This window comes from Bos indicus x Bos taurus, chromosome 4 (assembly GCF_003369695.1).
Source record: "Bos indicus x Bos taurus breed Angus x Brahman F1 hybrid chromosome 4, Bos_hybrid_MaternalHap_v2.0, whole genome shotgun sequence".
Lineage (NCBI taxonomy): Eukaryota > Metazoa > Chordata > Mammalia > Artiodactyla > Bovidae > Bos > Bos indicus x Bos taurus.
Window position 1 is genome coordinate 12,458,001 of NC_040079.1, and position 9,535 is coordinate 12,467,535.

Consider the following 9,535-nt stretch of genomic DNA (forward strand, 5'->3'; position numbering starts at 1 on the left):
TCCAAGGAGTAAGTGTCTTTTAATTTCATGGCTGCAGTCACCATCTGTAGTGATTTTGGAGCCCAGAAAAATAAAGTCTGACACTGTTTCCACTGTTTCCCCATCTATTTCCCATGAAGTGGTGGGACTGGATGCCATTATCTTCGTTTTCTGAATGTTGAGCTTTAAGCCAACTTTTTCACTCTCCACTTTCACTTTCATCAAGAGGCTTTTGAGTTCCTGTTCACGTTCTGCCATAAGGGTGGTGTCATCTGCATATCTGAGGTTATTGATATTTCTCCCGGCAATCTTGATTCCAGCTTGTGTTTCCTCCAGCCCAGCGTTTCTCATGATGTACTCTGCATGGAAGTATTATTCAGCCACGAGAAAGGAGGACATTCTGCCACTTGCAACAGCATGGGTGGACCGCGAGCACGCTACGCTAAGATAAACCAGACCAAGAAAGACAAGGATGGTATCGCTGATAAGAGGGATCTCGACAGGACAGACTTCATAAAGAGAGAGTAAAATGGGGGTTACCGGGGGATTTGGGCAAGAGGATAGGATCAATGTTGCTTAGGGTACAAATTTAACAGTGAGGAGTAAATCAGCCCTAGAGACCTAATGGACAGTATAGTTAATACAGACAACAACAATGTATTATAATCAAACTTGGTAAGCTACTAGAATTTAATTACTCCAACCACTATAAAAAAAGGATAATTATGTATTGTGAAAGAGGTGCTAATTATTGTTACAATGACAATCACATTACAACATATAAATGTAACAAATGAACACTGTACACCTTAAATTTACAAAATGTTCTATGTCAAGTGCATTTCAATTTAAAATATAATGATTATTGTTCGGCAGAAACCAGCACACTGTAAAGCAATTATCCTCCAATTAAACAAATAAATACGATGAAAGGCAAATTATTTTAGAAAAGTATGGTAAGTAATACAACCTCAAACAAAGAAGCTTATGAAAATAAATCACTAATCAGAGTTGGGAGAGCTTTTAATCTCATTTACTCCACCCTTTATTTAAAAAGCTTCTGTTTCAGTCCCTACTGCATGTATAATATTATGCAAAGTAATATCATGGGTGATAAACCTTTAGAAACAGTGTTTCTATTTTTGAAATTAATAATCCAGCTAGGGAATATTTTCTAGATATTATTATAATAACATTTTACACTAAAAATAAATTCTTGATATTTGCATTTTCTCTCCTCAGGATGCTTAGTAATTTTTTTTTTTTGACTTACAAACCAAATTTTCCAAATCAATTTATTAATTATTATCCTGACAGCTGACATCATTAATACTTTAACAGAAACCACTTAAAATTAGCCAAATATCTAAGATAGTTACATTTACAAAAGATATACAAATTAAAACCATTTAAAAAGTAATAGATACCATAATTTGTACTGGACCATAAGCTTCTGTATTCAGAAATGATTGTAAAATTAAAACCTAAGATAAAATCTGTACACCATATACTTTGAGTGACTTACATCTTAGAAAACAAAGGCAGTCTTTTCACTGTTACACATTTAGTGTCTCTGGTGGGTTGAGGAGAGAAACACCATGATACTTTGAATTTTTGTACTTCTCTCTTATTGACTGTTATGTGTGCTGTGGTGCTCTGAGGTAGGTCTGGTGAAGGTCCAGGAGACAAGGCTTTAGAGTTTTCAGAGTATATCCAGTCTTCTGTACTAATGATTCAGGCCAGCTTTGTCCTGTGACTGTGTAGAGTGCTAAATGAAAGGCTGCAGCGATAACTGACGGCAAATACTTTAGATATGGGTCAGCATCTATCAAACTTAACTCTCCCCAAAACATTGCTAAACTTTCAACTTTGCAGTTTGCCGGCTGCTGATGCAGAAAGTACTGGGTAAGAAACTGATTTATTGTTGGTGCAGCTAAGTCAAAAGCCAGGACTTTCAAGACTAGGTGCTCCATCCTTAGAACTTGTTTCTTGGTATAAGTGTCATCTGTAATGTATACAAACTCTGCTACTTCTGGCAGGTATATTTCTTCAAACTTTGAGGCTAAAAGCATAGCAGCAGTGCCCACAGGTTGAAGTTTTCCTCTCAACACAGACATGCATGAAAGAAACCTATCAATGTAGTTCACAGCCAAATGCAGGGTCTTATTCTGCAGTTTATATTCTTCTCCTACTTCAACTAACCAGTCCACGAGGATAGCCCTCATACTGTTAGTAATGTCTGGCTGTTTCTTCATGTAACCCACTTTAGGCTTCCATTTAACCTCCATTTCCCTAAGGTACGTGTGAATGTCCTCATGGTAGTCTGGTACTTCATTAACACTCACTGGCTTTTCATCTTTCAATACAACTGACATTTCCATAGTATGTGGAGACTCAAAACTACCATCCATTGGGTAATCAAGAGGTGCCAGTGGCTTTCTTGGTCCTGGTAAAGTAACAGCTGAATTAAAGGCCAAGACATCTTCACTTTCTGATTTTTTAGATTCAGTTGGCCTCTTTTGAACCTCTTCTTCTGCTTCATCCACATGAATAGTAAATGCAGGCTGTTTATTGTTTGCTTTCCAGGGAGGAACAGGGACATACTCATCATTTATAGGAAGATCCTTAAGAGGTGCAACCCGTCACGTCTTAGGCCTCTGGGGAGCTGGACCCCGCGAGTTCCCGGCCCTCAGTACTGCCAGCCCAGCCCGGGTCTGGAGCTGCTGGGTGGGCGCCTACTTCTCGGGGTTGACGTTCTCCTGTCCTCCTGGAACGCCGTCTGCTGCAAACCGCCGAACCCGCTTCGCGGGCCGCAGGCCCGTGCGCGGAGCTGCCCAACATCACTGCTCCCGGGACGCGGCGCGATCAGCCTGGCGCCAAGCAGCGTGCACTGCGTCCCGCCGACCAGCCGAGGAACACTCCAGCCGTACCCGCCCGCCGCAGCCCGAGCCAGCCTGCCGGTCTGCTCGGGACCGTGTAGGACCGAGAAGACTGAGAAAGGCGGAGGCAGGAACTGCCGGGCGTGGAGGGACAAGGACGCCCCCGAAATGAAGCGAGCAGCCCGCCCGATGCTTAGTAATTTCAATGAAAAAAGTTGCTTTCTATAGGACAGCAGATATGTTTTATTGTTTGAAGGACTATTGATAAGTAATATACATCAAGCTGCCTCCTTCACAACAGATAAGAATTAACTATAATGTCCATCAAAACAGTGACTTAGAATTGTTACTTAGAATTGTTAGATATACAGCACCATATTGGCCTTGACAGCTGTTCAAATTCCATTTTTATTCCTCCTCCCAAACTCCTAACACTTTCCTATCGGTAAGTCCTTTTCCTCATTTATAAATATGTTATGATTACTTCTTCATTCATTTAGCCATTTTTTCATACCTGTGTTCATTCAAAAATATTTAGTAAGACTTCACTATAGGTCAAGCACTTGTGATTACTATTCAAGCACTAAAGATATAGATCAACTGATAAGGATAACAGACAGAAATATTGTTTTTAAGAATATTTACAAATTTTTTAAGTTTAAAAAAAATGTAATATTATTTACATGAATATTTGAACTATTGAAGTTGCTCCTAATAATGCATAAGGGATATTAAACATTCTATATCATGACTAAATATTGCATATGCAAAACAACATGGTAATGTGGCCAGCTTTGTTCTCACTGCCCTTGAAGATGAGTACGATCATACTCAAACACATTTATTGGCAGGACATTGTGGGTTTATGCTTAGGTTCAGTTTATGGATATTTTAAAAGAAAAAGGAAATGGAGAGAAAATGAGGGAGGGAGAAAGAGATGGTAGAGAGGAAACACAGGGAGAAAAAAAGAGAAGATACAGCACCCCTCCCTTCAGTTCCTCACTGTGACTTCACAGTTTCTGCAGAGGGAGTAGGGGTGTGTAGGGATGAGTCTGAGGGTGGGGTGGGGTGACGTATGTAACACAGGAAAAGGGAAGCTGAGTGCTGGATAGCTATAGAGAGGTTGGAACCAAAGGGACTTCTGAAAAGTTGATAGAATGTAAGTGATTGCTGTCAAAGACAAAACTAAGTCTGGGACCCAATTTTTGAAAGTGTGAGCTTCCCTGGTGGCTCAGACAGTAAAGAATCTCCCTGCAGTGCAAGAGACCTGGGGTTTTAATCATAGGCTTTTGGCTCAAATCCATCTGCTATTACCTTTATGTCAGTAGAGGTTCAGTAGCAAGGAGAATACGTTTCTACAATAAAAAGAGGAAACACTGAGACAAGTCTCTGAGTGGCAAACATTCTACCATGGCAGGAATTTTTTTTTTTTTTTTTTTGAAGTGGAGAAGTCTTTCTAATTGGACTTTAAGGACATTTGGCAGTCCTTGGTTGAGCATTTTAAACACACTCAAAGGCAGAAGGTTGCCAGTTTTACAGTGAAGTATTCTTCTGTGTTCCATTTCTTCAAACAAGTGGGTGGTTTAGGTGGTTTGGGTGGGGGGAGCATTTACACTCACACAATGGTCCTCATGGGGCTGGTGGCAGCTATGGCAGGCAGCTGTCATTAGGAAAGATGTGGCAGCCACCTGGCATGGAAAGTAACAGAAATGAGGGGATAATAAACAAGGAGTCTTGCTGTTTAAAGACTGAGGATGCCACCCAAGTGAAAAAGATCATGAGAAATGAAACTTGTGCCACCAGAAGATGAAACGAGAATGCCTATAATTAGAATTTAGATTTGATGGACCAGAACTTTGGCTATCATTTATAGGGTTTTGAAAAGAAATGTGGATTAAAAAAAAAAACAAATTAAAAGATGGTTATATGAGAGACTTATTAATAGAGACCAGCTGGCTTACAAATGAGTCACTACTAAGCATAGAGATGTTACTTTGAAAATAATTCTTATCTTTTTCACTATATTGATTCTTCCAATCCATGAACATGGTATATTTCTCCATCTATTAGTGTCCTCTTTGATTTTTTTTACCAGTGTTTTATAGTTTTCTATATATAGGTCTTTAGTTTCTCTAGGTAGATATATTCCTAAGTATTTTATTCTTTCCTTTGCAATGGTGAATGGAATTGTTTCCTTAATTTCTCTTTCTGTTTTCTCATTATTAGTGTATAGGAATGCAAGGGATTTCTGTGTGTTGACTTTATATCCTGCAACTTTACTATAATCATTGATTAGTTCTAGTAATTTTCTGGTGGAGTCTTTAGGGTTTTCTATGTAGAGGATCATGTCATCTGCAAATAGTGAGAGTTTTACTTCTTCTTTTCCAATTTGGATTCCTTTTATTTCTTTTTCTGCTCTGATTGCTGTGGCCATAACTTCCAAAACTATGTTGAATAGTAATGGTGTAAGTGGGCACCCTTGTCTTGTTCCTGACTTTAGAGGAATGCTTTCAATTTTTCACCATTGAGGATAATGTTTGCTGTGGGTTTGTCATATATAGCTTTTATTATGTTGAGGTATGTTCCTTCTATTCCTGCTTTCTGGAGAGCTTTTATCATAAATGGATGTTGAATTTTGTCAAAGGCTTTCTCTGCATCTATTGAGATAATCATATGGTTTTTATTTTTCAATTTGTTAATGTGGTGTATTACATTGATTGATTTGCAGATATTGAAGAATCCTTGCATCCCTGGGATAAAGCCCACTTGGTCATGGTGTATGATCTTTTTAATGTGTTGTTGGATTCTGATTGCTAGAATTTTGTTAAGGATTTTTGCATTTATGTTCATCAGTGATATTGGCCTGTAGTTTTCTTTTTTTGTGGGATCTTTGTCAGGTTTTGGTATTAGGGTGATGGTGGCCTCATAGAATGAGTTTGGAAGTTTACCTTCCTCTGCAATTTTCTGGAAGAGTTTGAGTAGGATAGGTGTTACTACCCAAAGCAATTTATAGATTCAATGCAATCCCTATCAAGCTACCAACAGTATTCTTCACAGAGCTAGAACAAATAATTTCACAATTTGTATGGAAATACAAAAAACCTCGAATAGCCAAAGCTATCTTGAGAAAGAAGAATGGAACTGGAGGAATCAACCTACCTGACTTCAGGCTCTACTACAAAGCCACAGTTATCAAGACAGTATGGTACTAGCACAAAGACAGAAATATAGATCAATGGAACAAAATAGAAAGCCGCGCACATATGGACACCTTATCTTTGACAAAGGAGGCAAGAATATACAATGGATTAAAGACAATCTCTTTAACAAGTGGTGCTGGGAAAACTGGTCAACCACTTGTAAAAGAATGAAACTAGAACACTTTCTAACACCATACAGAAAAATAAACTCAAAATGGATTAAAGATCTAAATGTAAGACCAGAAACTATAAAACTCCTAGAGGAGAACATAGGCAAAACACTCTCCGACATACATCATAGCAGGATCCTCTATGACCCACCTCCCAGAATATTGGAAATAAAAGCAAAAATAAACAAATGGGACCTAATTAACCTTAAAAGCTTCTGCACATCAAAGGAAACTATTAGCAAGGTGAAAAGGCAGCCTTCAGAATGGGAGAAAATAATAGCAAATGAAGCAACTGACAAACAACTAATCTCAAAAATATACAAGCAACTCCTACAGCTCAACTCCAGAAAAATAAATGACCCAATCAAAAAACAGGCCAAAGAACTAAGTAGACATTTCTCCAAAGAAGACATACAGATGGCTAACAAACATATGAAAAGATGCTCAACATCACTCATTATCAGAGAAATGCAAATCAAAACCACTATGAGGTACCATTTCACACCAGTCAGAATGGCTACGATCCAAAAGTCTACAAGCAATAAATGCTGGAGAGGGTGTGGAGAAAAGGGAACCCTCTTACACTGTTGGTGGGAATGCAAACTAGTACAGCCACTATGGAGAACAGTGTGGAGATTCCTTAAAAAACTGGAAATAGAACTGCCTTATGATCCAGCAATCCCACTGCTGGGCATACACACTGAGGAATCCAGAATGGAAAGAGACACGTGTACCCCAACATTCATCGCAGCACTGTAAATAATAGCCAGGACATGGAAGCAACCTAGATGTCCATCAGCAGATGAATGGATAAGAAAGCAGTGGTACATATACACAATGGAGTATTACTCAGCCATTAAAAAGAATACATTTGAATCGGTTCTAATGAGGTGGATGAAACTGGAGCCTATTATACAGAGTGAAGTAAGCCAGAAAGAAAAACACCAATACAGTATACTAATGCATATATATGGAATTTAGAAAGATGCTAACAATAACCCTGTATACGAGACAGCAAAAGAGACACTGATGTATGGAACAGTCTTACGGACTCTGTGAGAGAGGGAGAGGGTGGGAAGATTTGGGAGAATGGCATTGAAACATGTATAATATCATGTATGAAACGAGTTGCCAGTCCAGGTTCGATGCACAATACTGGATGCTTGGGGCTAGTGCAATGGGACGACCCAGAGGGATGGTATGGGGAGGGAGGAGGGAGGAGGGTTCAGGATAGGGAACACATGTATACCTGTGGCGGATTCATTTTGATATTTGGCAAAACTAACACAATTTGTAAAGTTTAAAAATAAAATAAAATTAAAAAAAAATAATTCTGATCTTGAGAATCCACATGTTCTTTGTGAAAGTCACTCAGCTGTGTCTGACTCTGTGACCCCATGGACTATACAGTCCATGGAATTCTCCAGGCCAGAATACTGGAGTGGGTAGCATTTCCCTTCTCCAGGGGATCTTCCCAACCCAGGGAAGAACCCAGGTCTCCCACACTGTAATGGGTTGTTTACCAGCTGAGCCACAAAGGAAGCCCAAGAATACCGAAGTGGGTAGCCAATCCCTTTTCCAGCGGATCTTCCTAACCCAGGAATCGAACTGGGGTCTCCTGCATTGCAGGCAGATTCTTTACCAACTGAACTATCAGGGAATCCCACATGTTCTTTATAGGAAGGGGGAGAAAAAAACTTCCAAGCATTTAAGCCTTTGAGGAAAACACACATGTATACACACACACACACACACACAATTTCTGAATACCAGATATGGAGGGAAAATTCTGCCATCATAATTAGTGGAAAACACAAAGCTATCTCCAGGGATGAAGAGTTTGTACAGATTAAGAAAAATACTTAAGCATTACATGTTATCCATAGAAGCTCATTTTTCAAGACATTTTATCCAGATTCTTTGAGTCAACTAGTCAAAAACAGCTACACAAGAGAAAAGCATTAGAAAAGAAATAGCTTCTTCTACAGTTAAGGATGTGGAGTTCATTTACAATGTGAATCAGTGAAATTTATTTCTTTAAATTCTTGAATAAGCAGAGACTTTAACCAAATATTTCAGATTTATGTTCTATTCACCAGGTAAGAGACATGAGTTACAAAGTTATTATCAATGCATCCCATTTCCCTCCAAGACAAATTCAAACCACAACTCTTAGCAAAGCTTAAACAAACAAACAAACACCTTATGTCACATGGAATAACCACTGTTCCCTTTTTCGGGCATCCTCCAAGCGCTGATGCCTTTAAGCGCCCCGAGAGCGGTCTGCCAGTTATAAAGAAGCCATAATTAGGGTAGCCCTTTGAATAACGGCAAACTAGGCCTTTAAGTAAAGAAAGAATGGAGGTAAAAGTTTCAGGCTCTTATCTTCAGTCTCTCCCTCACTCACTGCAGCTTCAGAGCTGGAACGGAAACTCGGTGGACTTGGGAAAACTGAAATTTTCTTTGTTGTGTTTCTCAAAGACCACAGTTGATTAAAGACTCTGGTGACTTTCAGCAGCAAATTTTAGTACAATTCTGGATGTTTCTGCCAAAGTTCCTTGGTCAGTAATGGCGGCTCCTTTTCAGAAGCACTCTCCCACTTACCGTCTTATTTCTTTTTCCCTAAGCTCAGCACCTCCTGCAGCTTTTCCTCCGCCTAAACGGGGCCAGGCCGGTGGTTACAGCGTTTCTTCCCTACCCGGATTAAAGGCTTCAGAGAGCAGTGACTAGCTACTGGGTTTTGGAGAGGGGCGGATTGTTGTTTGTTTGTTTTGGACCCTTAAAGGGCACATCAAAATCACCTGGGAACTTTTAACAATTCAGATGCCAGACTACAGCGTCCTCATTCTGAAGACGAGGGTCTGGGGTAGAGTCCTGGCCGGCTAGTTTGTCAGGCTCTCTGTGTGATGCGGTGACAACGGTCACGCTGGGAACACTGGTTAAAATACCTCCAAAGATGTTAATAGATGTTGGGGGTGCGGGCGGGGAGCGATGTTTTTGTAAAATAATCCAAATTTTATTCTGTTCCCCAAATAACCTTTAAATAGGAGAACATTAGGGAGGATCGTTTTGATTAAGAGAACCTGGCCTTTCTTAGATCTATCCCACCTGCAGGAAATTAGAAGGCAGAGAAGGAATCCACATTACAATCAAGTTGCATTCATTTTCCCCACTCCTTTGTCCTATTGAACAAGGCCTTTGGGGCTGGTGGAGGGGACTCTGGATATGAGGAACCAACAAAGATACTTTCCCCTGCAAGGAAATCCAACCAGTCTATCCTAAAGGCAATCAGTCCTGAATATTCATT

The 9,535-nt window shown here is 39.7% G+C and overlaps 1 pseudogene; it reads right to left on the bottom strand.

Annotated features, from left to right (window-relative positions):
• Positions 1 to 1,256: 1,256 nt before the first annotated feature.
• Positions 1,257 to 2,826, bottom strand: LOC113891061 (annotated as a pseudogene).
• Between the last annotated feature and the right edge of the window lie 6,709 nt (positions 2,827 to 9,535).